Genomic DNA, 12,572 nt, shown 5'->3' with positions numbered 1-12,572 from the left:
TAGGGAAAGTCTACTTTGGTAGTGTTGGGTGATGTTTTAGCCATGATGATCCAAGAAATATGCAAGAGGCAAGGATTTTCATTGGTGATACCTTTTAGTGGACCAACTGAATGGTTTGGATAGACTTAGACAAGCTTTCAAATGCAATGCATTCTTCTTTGCTGGTCATTCTTCGGTACTCTTTCATTTTATGTCTTCAAGCTGCAGCTAACTGTGAAGCCTGTTGGGTTTTTGTTTTTTGTTTTTTGGTGGGTTTTAAAAATTTAGACTAGCAAGCTTCTATTCCCTAAATAGTTCTTTGTTGTGAAGGGGTCGCTGCTAAGCAGACTCATTGATTTGTTGAGGACAACGCGTTATTGTTACCTGATTTGGGGATAGAAATTGACATTGTACTACAATTTGAATGCAATTAAATACTCAAAATTTTAATGTTAACCTATGAAGAGAAAGGGGTCCGAGAATTTGAAATGTTTTTACAGTTAGATTTTACTGTCAGATAGTTGGACTCCAAAGGAACTAATCTATGTTTAATGGCATTTATATAAATCATAATTTTTAACTAAAAGCATATAATAAGATTATCCATTCTACCAGTTTACACAAAATTAAAATGAACAAAGTATATGATGATATAAAAGTCAAATTAAGCAGTAAACAATAAAACAAAACAGGAGAATTTTATTTGATTTTGGCCTTTATTCTTTGCGTAAGTACTGCAAATACACCGAAGGAGTGCAAGACAGGCTTCAAAGTACAGTTTTAGAAAGAAGCGAGATTTTTTTTTTCTTTTTTATCCCAGTATTTAATATTTCCCATTAGTAGAGAGATCCATTTCCATCTTATTTCTTCAAAAAAACATCATCTACCTCATACTTCCCATAAGAACATATTCTCTTTACATATGGGGTCCAACACCACATGCCCATGACAACTGCAGATCTCATTAGAGTGAATTTCAATCTAGTAATGACCTCTCAATGTTTGTCTAGTTAGGTGATAGTGGTCTAGGCCAAAGGACATCTTTAATTCTTCGATTTATATCTTGTTTTAAATAGAGGAGAAATATGGGATCAGTGACTCAGGACATTCCCAGGCCATTTATCTGGAGGAGAATATAGATACAAAGCAGGGTTTATTAGGCAAAGGAGAGGCTTCTAGAATGCACTTCTTAGGGTATCTAGTAGGTGTAGAATTTTCAACCAGTAGTTTAGCAGTCTTCATTGAGCTAAGGTGCTCACATATATCAGTCTGGTTTCTAAGCCCATGACTTCCCTCGGAGATAAAAGCTACCCTAAAAAGTAATTAGAAATCATTTTGGTTTATGGTGGACCATAGAGTCAGCATCCTAGAATTCTGCTTCATATGATAATATGGAGTCTACCTTGAATCTGTAGATGTTTAGTGCTTCCAGAGTCACTCTTCTGCCCATCTTATTGGAAAAAGATAAAACTATACCCAAAGATTGTTTTGCTCCAATATTTACATTTTCAGTGTGCTTATTCCAGCTCAAATTTTTGCTAGAGTAGATTTCAAGGTATTTAAAAGAAGATGCAACCTTTAGTTTCTTTTCCTGTAAAAAACAATCTTATTATCTCCTCTCATTTCAAAAGACAAATATCTGGGTTTAGCTGTGTATATATTTAAGTTATTTGAGGTGCAATACTGTTGAAAGGCATCTCATAACCTCGAGAGGCCTAACTGGGATTGTAATAGTATTAACACATCATCCGCATAAAACTAGAGTGATTCAAAATCATGGGTGTGTGGAATTGATTCCCTTTTAGCACCTGTTTTAGATCATTCAAAAATAAGTTGAAAAGTAACTGAGCAAGTATACTTATTTGCTGTACCTCTGTCTTAGTTGGGAAAATATTAGAAAGGGCACACTGTCAATCTCATAATGCACGCTAGATGCTGTGTTTGAATAGTAAATAACAGTTGATTGTAATAGAGGTTTGTTCATTGATGTTATTGCCAGTTTCTTCCATAATTTTAATCATTCTGTTGAGTGAAAAGCTCCTTCATATGTGGATCTGTAGATCTCAAATTATTAGGCCTTAAAAATATTTAGATGCTAGTGCAGCACCAAACAGTGGTCTATGCAGGAATAATCTTCTCTAAAACCAACCAGCTCTTCTCACAGAATATTATTTTCAGACATATCAAGATGAAAAAGTAAATGTCTCTCAAGTATATTTTACACATAAGACTAATAGGACAATAGTACATGGGATCTCTCATATCACCTTTTATTTAAGTAGGACTATTATATTTTCCTTCTCATATTTTGGATGAATGCCTTCTAAAATAATGACATATTTTTTATCAGAATTGGGAACCACCAGTCAATGCGTTCCTTGAATATTTCTCAGGGGAGAAAATCAAGGCCAAGGGCCTTTCCATTTCTCAGTAAGAATATATATGATCTTACTTGAGATTCAGAGAGGAGATAATGATCTGCTTGTAGCTTAACAGATAAAAATCTCCTGCAGCAGAAGCTACCATGTCCTTCACCATGTACAAACAAGTTGTTAAATTTTTAATTTTTTAAAAACAACCCCATGTATCTTCAGGAATATATGCATCAGAAATTAAGCTTAATTTTTTGTCCCTTTAGCTATAATTTACCAAAAAATGTTGGTTATTGTTATTTTTCCCTGCAGCTTCCAGTTCCTTCTATAACCAACCCCTTTTGATATTTTTCTTAGCTTAATTTTTTACGGTCTGTTTTAAAGTTCTTTATCTGTTGGAAGTTAGTACAGCCATTTTAGGCTTGTATTGATTCAAGGCATCTATTAAATTATCTTCAGCTTGTGAACAGTCCTCATCAAACCAGGATTTGTGTCACCAATAGCACTTATTCTCAGGATAGATGTTCTCTTTTGTAAGGGTATTTTCCAACTGTTGGACAACTGTTTCATATTGGTTAAGTACTTCTTGGGGTTCTTGTACTTTGAGGATATGACAAAGTGTCTTTAAATAAGAAACACATTTATCTCATAACTCATTATTTCATTAGAATTCTCTTTTACTGGCTACTCATTTGGAAACTAGTTGTGTAGTTTTTGGGGAAGGCACACCATGAGATTCTAATGGAATTTTTAGAGAGAGGAAGTAGTAGTCATTTCTTACATGTGGTAAAATTTCAAATTATTTCTACTTGTATCACGTATATGATTCTGTTAATATATAATCAATTATGCTTGCCCCTTTAGTTGTAACAAATGTGAATGCCTGAGGTACATCTTTGCCAGTTTATCCATTAAACACACTCAAATTCTCTTCTGCAATGAATTTTCAAGAGGCATCACCCTCCCTTATTCCTTTTCTTATCACATAAGTTTGCTGTGGGGTTCCCCCATATTTCATTAATGATATCTTCAATATCATGAGTGTCAGTACCACAAATTCTACCATTAAAATCACCTGCTATTATTATTTCTAATTCTGGAAATTTCTTCAGCACAAGAGCATTATATAACAATTCCCATTTCAAGATTGCATCAGATCATGATGTGAGTGTTGAGAACTAAATATTAATAAGAATAAAGGGAGGTTTACCACAAAATGAGGAGTGCTAGTAGGTGGTGAGGGTCCATTTCAATTTCTAATTCCTCAATCAGACTCCTTATTGAGATGAGTAAAACCAAGCCTCCCTGCAGCTGCCCTTTGCTTATGTCCTTCCAGCCATATTTATTAAATGAAATAATTCCAGGAATGGACACCATTTTCCTATACCATGTCTCTTGTAAAATCACAATATCAAAATAATTAATAAAAGTTCTCCACAATGGGTCAGTTAATTTGTTTGACAACCCAGCTATGTTCCAAACCAAAAGAACAATCTTACCTAGGTGTATAGCATTTTGCTTCTTTTTAGAATTTAATCAATCACTGGATACATAGATAGGACAGTCTTTGGTGGCACGTGCCTTAAGACCATGTCAAGACGAACAGAGGCATGTGCTTGCAATGGCACAAACAATAGCATTAGAAATTTGTGCCACTACTTTGTGCTGCAACACACACCCCTGCATGTGTGCTGTGTTGCAGGACACATTGTCCCACTGTGGGCAAACTGCCCTTGCCCAGTTCCTGCTAGCCTCTGGTGTGCTGGAGCAGCAGGGGCACAAATGAAGCACAGAGACACTCTAGCCAGCAACCTGAGTATAGAGATACTTTGGCTGGCAGCCAGAGGACCATATCTCACTGGAGTACCAAGCCTCCATTTGTTCTGGTCCATGCTATTGTAGCGTGTGCTGCACTACTTTTTTACTGGTACATGTTGTAGTGCTTGGGTCCCCACTTGACCAGCACCCTAGCCCCTGGTGACATCAAGATGTTACCCCGAGTTAGCACCACCTACATGTTCTGGTTGCTGTTCCTGCTCTCCCACCACAACTTGATGTTCTTCTTCTTAGGAGACAGTTCCTGGCAGGTGGCTTGTGGGATCTCATGCCTTGGTTTCTTCGTGGGGCTCCAACCTCCCCTTTACCCCACCCTTACAACATCCAAGGCTGAGATGGACATCAGTATCCTGAGGTGTCAATTATAGATGATTGCTTCTCATCTGAAAGTCCCACCGTTGAGGGGATAAGAGACCTCCCAGCTGTTTGTAGGCCATCCTCTGTCTATGGACTGAGCCCCTACAACTGAACTTGCCTCAATCTTGAGGTACTAGATTCATAGATTCATAGATATAGGGTTGGAAGGGACCTTGCAGATCTTCCAGTCTGACCCCCTGCCCTGGGCAGGAGAGAAATGGGCTCAAATGACCCCAGCTAGGTAATCATCAAGCCTCATCTTAAAGACCACCAGGGTAGGAGCCAGCACCCCTTCCCTTGGAAGTTGGTTCCAGATCCTAGCCTCCCTGATTGTGAAGTAGTGCCTTCTAATGTCTAGTCTGAACCTACTGTCTAACAACTTATGGTCATTATTCCTTGTCACTCCGGGAGGTGCTTGGGGGAACAAGGTCTCTCCCATTCCCCGCTGGTCCCCCCTAGTAAGTTTATAGATGGCCACCAGGTCCCCTCTCAGCCTTCTCTTGTGAAGGCTGAACAGGTTAAGGTCCCATAGCCTCTCCTTGTAGGGCCTGCCCTGCTGTCCCCAGATCATGTGAGTGGCCCTCCTTTGGACCCTCTCAGTGCTGTCCATATCCCTCCTGAAGTGCGGCACCCAGAACTGGATGCAATACTCCAACTGCGGCCTGACCAGTGTTGCATAGAGGGGGAGGATCACCTCCTTGGCCCTGCTTGTGATGACTAGTGCTCTCATAAAGGAAAACTCAGAAATAAATGTCCACTGGTGGCCCCCTGGGTCTTGCTTCCCCAGGGCCCCAGGCTCCTGGCTGGGTATCTCGTCTCACCCTTAAAGAGCTGTGCCCTATGGGCTAAGCAGCTTCCCACTGCAACCTCACAGCCATAATGTGGAGACTCTGATGGGTTACTGCCCCTTTCCACCTCAGCCCAATCTGACCAGGCTGGGTCTGACTGGGTCGCTCCTGCCATCACTCCAGCCACCCAACTCGGTGGCCATATTCTGCTCCCCACCATGCACTGGCCCCATGCTGCTGCAGCCCCATGGCTCTGTGCCACTGACTGCTCTGCTGCCCAGCTCGGTTACAAGCTTCTGTCCCTCCCCAGGGGCTTTCTGTCAGCGTGGCTCTTCTGTGGCACATGGCCCACTCCTGCCAGCCTCAGTGCCATGTGCTGCTTCCCTGCTGTGCTTGGTGTTGTTCTGTTGCCCCTCTCCCAGGGTTTCTCCTGGGCATGCTGCTGCCTCAGCATGCAGCCCATTCCTGCCGGCAGTGTCCTGCGGCATCTCCCCACTACCTGGCTCTCTCTCCTTTGCTTCACCCACACCCACTCTCCTGGCCACCTTTTCACAGGCCTGCTCTTCTCCCAGGCCCCGCCCTTTCTCCCTGCTGATTAGCAGGCTCAGGCTGCAATGAAAGCAGTGTGCCTGAGCCTTTTTTCCTGGTACCTGCCCACAGCTGCTGCTCATTGGCTCACATTGTGTGATGAGGAGAGACAGGGTGGGCTGTTTCTTCCCTTTTTTTTTTACTTCATGTTTTTTACATTCATACTAGGAAATCTATAAACTGTAGGCTATGCATTAGTTCCCTTGGCAAGAAAATGAAATTCAAGTAATCACACAATCACATCACGCAGCTCTATCTTAGGGTACAATGTCAAAAACTCTTCACTAAGAGGTTCTGCTGGAGAGATATTTCAGGTTTTTTGAAAATGTTATGACTTTGGCTGCTTTACACTAATTAGATATAACATAATTTATTTTACTGTTCAGAATGTTATCATTTACATGGATATTGTACTTATTAGTAGGTGATCCAGTGTTATATTGAAGTTGTTGGGAGATATGAGTACTTAAAACTGTAGTCAACCAGATTTGAAAATGTTGGCCTTAATGCTTAATGTTTAAAAAAAGTTCTTTTTTTCATATTGCATGGGGAATTTGCAAATGGGTAGAGGAGTGTGAAATTAAAAGCAATTGCACTGCATGTACATATTAGGGGTGTGCGAAGCAGGCCGTATTGAATTCAGATTCAGCCCTATTTAGGGGACAGTGATTCAATTCGTTGATTTGGATCACTGTTCCCAATTCGATTCAGCCAAATCTGAACCTGAGGATTCAATGCTGATTAGGAGAATCAGTGATTCAGCCATAGACACAGCTTTAAATGATTTTTCTACATACCTCAAGGTACCAGGCGCGGCTTGTGAATGCTGAGATGGTGAGGCAGATGGAGTGTTCCACAGGAGCGGGAGGCGGGGGGCCCTGCATGCTCAGCAGCAGACTTGGAAGTGGACTGGAAGTACCTATGATCCACTTCTGGGTCCACTGCTGAGCATGCAGGGGACTGCCCCCTGCTCCTCCCCAACTCACCAATCAGCTGCAGGGGGACCCTGGGTGCCCCCCACAGACCCAGGATGCACCCGTTGCCAAGCCAGGGTGTGAGGGGAGGGTCCTTTGCACACTCCACAGTGGACCCAAAAGTGGCATTCACAAGTTGCCTGGTACCTTGTGAGCCTATACCTTGAGCTGCCTGGTACCTTGTGCTGCCTGGTACGTAAGTAGAAAAAACATAAAGTTGTATCTATGTCCAAATCATTGAATCTCTCCGAATCGATTCGGAGGGTTCCAATTCTATTTGGAGAGATTAAAGGGTCTCCTGATTCAATTTGGATTCAGAGATTCGGCCACCGAATCAGGCCAAATCTCTGCCAAATTGAATCAGTGACTGAAACTTTGCACAGCCCTAGTACATATGGTAACCTTCTGCCATGGGTCACAGCAAAGAGTTAAAACCAAATTTTTAAAAATGCTGCTGACTCTGGTTTACCTATTGTCATTTTCCACCAGACTCTTCAAGGAGATTGCTTGGTATGCATGTGTGCCTACAATAAATAAGATAAAGAAGGATGACTTGTGGCCTCCATTCATCACTCTAAATGTTCACACTTTAAAGAATTTACTGACATTGCTAGATTTATTACTTTTTGCTCTTGATGAATAGAAATAGGAGCTACTGTACACTGAAAATCATAGTGGTTACTCAGGTCAATCTAACAGGAAAAAAAAGACATTATTTATGTAAAGCCAAAACCATTGCAAAGCTAGGGCAAGTATTCTGAAAATAAAAAGGACTGTGATGTTTTTATTTTTAAGCATATTTTTATTTGTTCCATACAACTTATCATATATGATTAATAACCTTTAGCATTATAGACTACCATGGATAGGTTCAAAAGTGACACAGGCCATCTTTGCATAAGTGACACAGTTAACTAAGGAAATTCCACTGAACTAGATTAGGTAACTAACTGTTATTTATCATAATGAGAACTTGTACACATGACAGTTGTCACGATGTGCATGTGACAAAAATGTCATTTGTGTGGTTTAGTGGCATTACACATTACACATGTGCCAGTTTTCAGGGGTTTTAGATGAGTGTGCAACATTACCAGTTACAATGATGCAGCTGTAGCTCACCCTCCAGTTGTAGGAGAGGTGGACAGGCTTTGCAGAAATAAAGGATCAGGACCCCCACCACTTCTACCTTCAGCAGATGCCTGCTGAAGGCAGAAGTGGTGAAGAGCACAATCCTTTCTTTTTTTTTTTTTTTGGCGAAGCCTGCCCTCTTCTATTGTGGCCAGGGGACAATTTGCCAGTGGGCCAAGCAGCCCCTGAGCTATGGAGGGCTCTGGTCCTTCACTCCACAGCACTGGCAAACCCCCCCGCTCCCCCCTGGGCTGCCTGGGCAGGCTGCTAGTGGACCAGATGCTGCCCCAGCTCATAGGCTCAGGGAACAGGTTTGGGGAACGGTTGGATCAGGCCAGGTGCTGCCTCTAAGATGGGTCAGCATCTGGCCCACTAGCAGCCCACCTGGGCAGCCCCAGGGAGTGCTGCTGCTGCAAAGGGAATGACTGAGGCCCCCTGCAGCTCAGGGGCCACTCAGTCCACCAGCAGCTTGCCCCCTGGCCATGGGCAGGCTCGAGCTCCAACAGAAAAAAAAGGATTGGGCCCCTCACCATAATATGATGGGAAAATTGAAACTGTGGGTTTCAATTAAAAAAACACCATTTCAATTTAGGGGGCATAGACTAAAACCCTGAGGACTAAACCCCCGTCAAGTGTTCAAGCACCCAATCATTCCAAACAGATGTGCATGGAATCCATTCAGGAGATCAGAGAGGTAAGAAGGTCTCAGGAGATGAACTAGGAAATCGGGCATCTTCCAAAGATCTATCCCAAAAAATTTAGTGAAATATATTTAGAGATAGCAGTTGAGAGAAAGTGCTGTTAATGCAGACATTTCCTTTTCAGTTTTAAAAATAACATGTCTCATTATTGTATACAGCAATTTTATATGCATGTCACATTTTTGTGCATGTGGATAATTATTTCCTCTTCTTGTTAAAAACTGTATAGGTATTCCACCAAATACTGCTTCAAGGGAAGACATCACTGATCAACCACCAAATATAGATGTTGCAAACAGACCTGAAGATTTCTGGGTCTTGGGTTGCAGGTTGGGACAATCTGAGCCATCTGCAGTTTGCAATGAGAGAGAGAGGATCAACCAAAATGTTCTGCACCTGGATCTGGACCTGAATGTGAGTAGTTATTTAAAAAACTGTGTGTATATACAAGATGTGACTTCAGTAGGCCCTTACTGAGTACATTAGATTTTGTACAAATAATGTTCCTATTACAAATATGTTATTGACTATCTAACATAAACTGCCTATTTTCAGCTGGCATGTAGACTTCTAGATTGCAGCTGGACTGCTGGACTGACAGCTATGTCCTCATTGAGTTTTGATAAAATTCAGATGGTTGCATTTTGTCAGATTACTTTTTAAAAGTCAAAACCCAGCCTGATGAGGTTAACCAAATTATAGATTTTTAAGTCATACCATCTGAGAGAATGCCAGTACAGTATGTGGTAGTACTTGAAATAACACAAATGTAACAGTGACATCTGTTGGCAGAGGTACTAAAATTGTTTAAATTGTTTTACAATGAATTAGACTGCTTTAAAATGATACTTCAGCTCACCAGATAAGTTATATTTGAGCACTTTTAAAATTCTAGTGGCTTTTCCTTGTATTCATTGCCTTATTTTCTAAATTATATATATGAACCATCAACACTCTAATTAATTAAAGTTCATATATTTTTTCCATATATATATATATATATAATTTCTGGAATATCTTTTAGATAAATTCTTGTAACAGGATTGAAATAAACTGTCCCTTACCTGCTTCTGCTGTTACAGAAAGATGCTGACCATGTAATATAAACTACCTACAGATATAAAGCTTTCATATAGAGTAGTCAATGTTCCAAATTAAAACTGGTTAACCACTTTACTATCAACTAACAAGGTATATCTGAAATTAGTAAAACATCTTGTTTCCACTTTTTTTTTGTCTTACAAAAAAAAGGTTTTTTTCTTATAAAAAACAAAGCTGGATTTAAAAAAAAAAAATTCCTGAAGTTTTTCACTTTTCAGATCTAATTAGCCACTCTATAAATAAAGGACTTCCTTTTTTTACTATGTAGGAAAAAAGGGGTATGTAAGTGAAGTTTTCTCAAAGATTCCAAATCCCCTTTAGATATGGTTATGGTCACAATAGTGACCATGTGAAATTAAGACTGTAATTCAGCAGACCTAATCCCTAGGTATATTGCAAATCTATATATATAAAAATATATGTTTATATTATTGTATAAATGTATTTACTTTTATATGTGGTAGCCCTGAGGAGGCAAATTATTTATAAATCTCAGAATTATATTGTTTTTACTGCAAAGCGTTCTTTTTTTAACCATTAGTCGATGTTATAGGTGGGGAGCAGTAGTAAGGAAAGGCAATTAAAATGAAAAGGGGATGAAACCCAAATGGTGAGGAGGGAGGTAGCAGCTCAAGGCTATCTAGAAAGACTGAAATATGCCTCTGCAGTCACTCCTCATCTTTTAAGTCTTTCTGCATTTTAGCTCTAAGATTTTAGAGTTGGCACCAAGCACTGGAGCTGTGTGATTTAAATACTTATGTGATTCTACTGATGAAAGTCTCAAGAGCTGATATTAGTCATCTGTTCATTGCCTTTTACTCACTGTTATACTTGTGTGTCTATACACTTTCACTGCATGATTGCCAATAAATCCTTTGTTATAAATCCTGTTCTCTGAACTATTAACAGTTTGTCATGTAATGGGATTCTAGCTTAACTCCTGTATGAATTTATTCAATGAAGTATGTCAGCCCCCAAAATAATAAATTGTCCGATCTGGTTCTCTCAGAAAAGTGGCGCATGATTATTAGGATCTTATTTTTTTTATAATTAGCTAAAACAGCTGATCTTTAACTCACAGTCAGGGCATGCTTCAGAATTTTGAGGTAGGTCTGCAAAGAAATACTTCTCTCCAAACTCTCCCACACATTCTATTAACTCTATGAAGTACAGGATTTTGAGAGAAGTCAGCATTGCAGTTCTTTGCCTGCTGCAAATTTAACTGTCTCATGTTATAGAAAGTGGTTGTAATGATGAACTTCCAATTTCCGGACCTGCAAAAAAGTTTGTTTATATCTGTTTGCACTGTAGCCTGCATATCATAGGACTGAAGGCCACGCTATTAGGTTAAAATTGACATCTGTGGTACTTCCTTGGCTATATCAGCCCCTTAGAAGGAAATGATTCAGCTTCAGACAGAATGTTTACAGTTTGGAGCATATCCTGAAAATTATATATCTGTAAATGCATTGTAACCTATCTAGTCTTTAGTTTAAAGATTTGCTTAATTTTAACCATTTAATCTTAGTCACTTTTGGTGTGGTTTTTTTATAGAGGTCAAACATCTCCCCATAAGCTTACACCTACAGTACTGGAAGCCATATGGATATCTTTTGAGAACTATGCAAGAGGCCTGACAGGATAGAAATTGAATGGTGTGCCCTCTGTCCATGGTGGCCTCAGGTTCCCCTCTTGGGAACCCTTTGCTGCTCTGAAATGCCTCCTGCTGTATTCTTTCTCTCCACTGATGACTCTTCATCTCTGAACATCATTGATTGGTCTCCCTGCACTCCCTGCAGTCATCAGACTGTCCATGTTCTGTCCTGTCAGCATATTCCTTTGTTTCACAACCCTATCACATGCACACATCTTAACCTGGTTCATTCCAGTTTCTCTTAATCTGGTCTGTTTACCAAAACTTAAAATCCCAAGTGCCCTTCAGTTTGGCACTGTGACCTAATGCCAATGTGGCAGAGTCCCTTATCTCTGTTATGGAATACCATGCATGTTATGGAACAGTGTGGTATAACAGGCCTTCAATTTGCTAGCCTGTGTATCTGCTTGCTGCTTGCCTATGTCAGACACAGTGGGCTTTGAAGGAAACTGTCACATGCAGGCTTTTTTAAACAAATTAACCCTTGCCATTGTCCCGCATCATTGTTCTAATGTAATATCAACTTTATCTACAAGCCAATTCCCAAAAGCAAACCACTAAATACCATTTTCTAGCCATCATAACTTATCATGATTATATGGTCATAGTATGGTGCTGACACATACTGGGTCTTTAAAAAAATGATTGTTCCAGGTGGTAACTAGGTCAAGAAATAAATAGGTCTGTGTATGCAGTTGGGGTGCATCCACACGAGCGCACACGTGTCTCTTGCCCCGCCTCAAACCCCTTTGAGGTGGGGCAACAGGCATGTGTGGGAACAAAAAAATGTTCCCCGTGCTGCAAGTTTGCAGCATGGGGAGAAAATTAGACCCCCTGGATATCCAGGGGTCTAAAAATAGAGAAGTATAAAAAAGAGGGGTATAAAAAAGAGGTGGCAACCGGAGGCTGGGTCCTCCATAGAGATGCTCTGGCTTCCATAGAGCATCTCTATGGTTGCCCCTCATCCTGGTGCTGAAACACACGGCCGGCCAGGGCTCCGGTGCCAGTGAGTAAGGAGTCGGGGGTGGCTGGAGGAGGAGGAAGGGACTGTGGGGGGGGACTCCCACTCCCCGAGCCCCCCAAGCCCTGCT

The sequence above is a fragment of the Alligator sinensis genome, unplaced genomic scaffold, assembly GCF_000455745.1.
Source record: "Alligator sinensis unplaced genomic scaffold, ASM45574v1 scaffold262_1, whole genome shotgun sequence".
Classification (NCBI taxonomy): Eukaryota; Metazoa; Chordata; order Crocodylia; family Alligatoridae; genus Alligator; species Alligator sinensis.
This window is presented reverse-complemented; position numbering follows the sequence as displayed.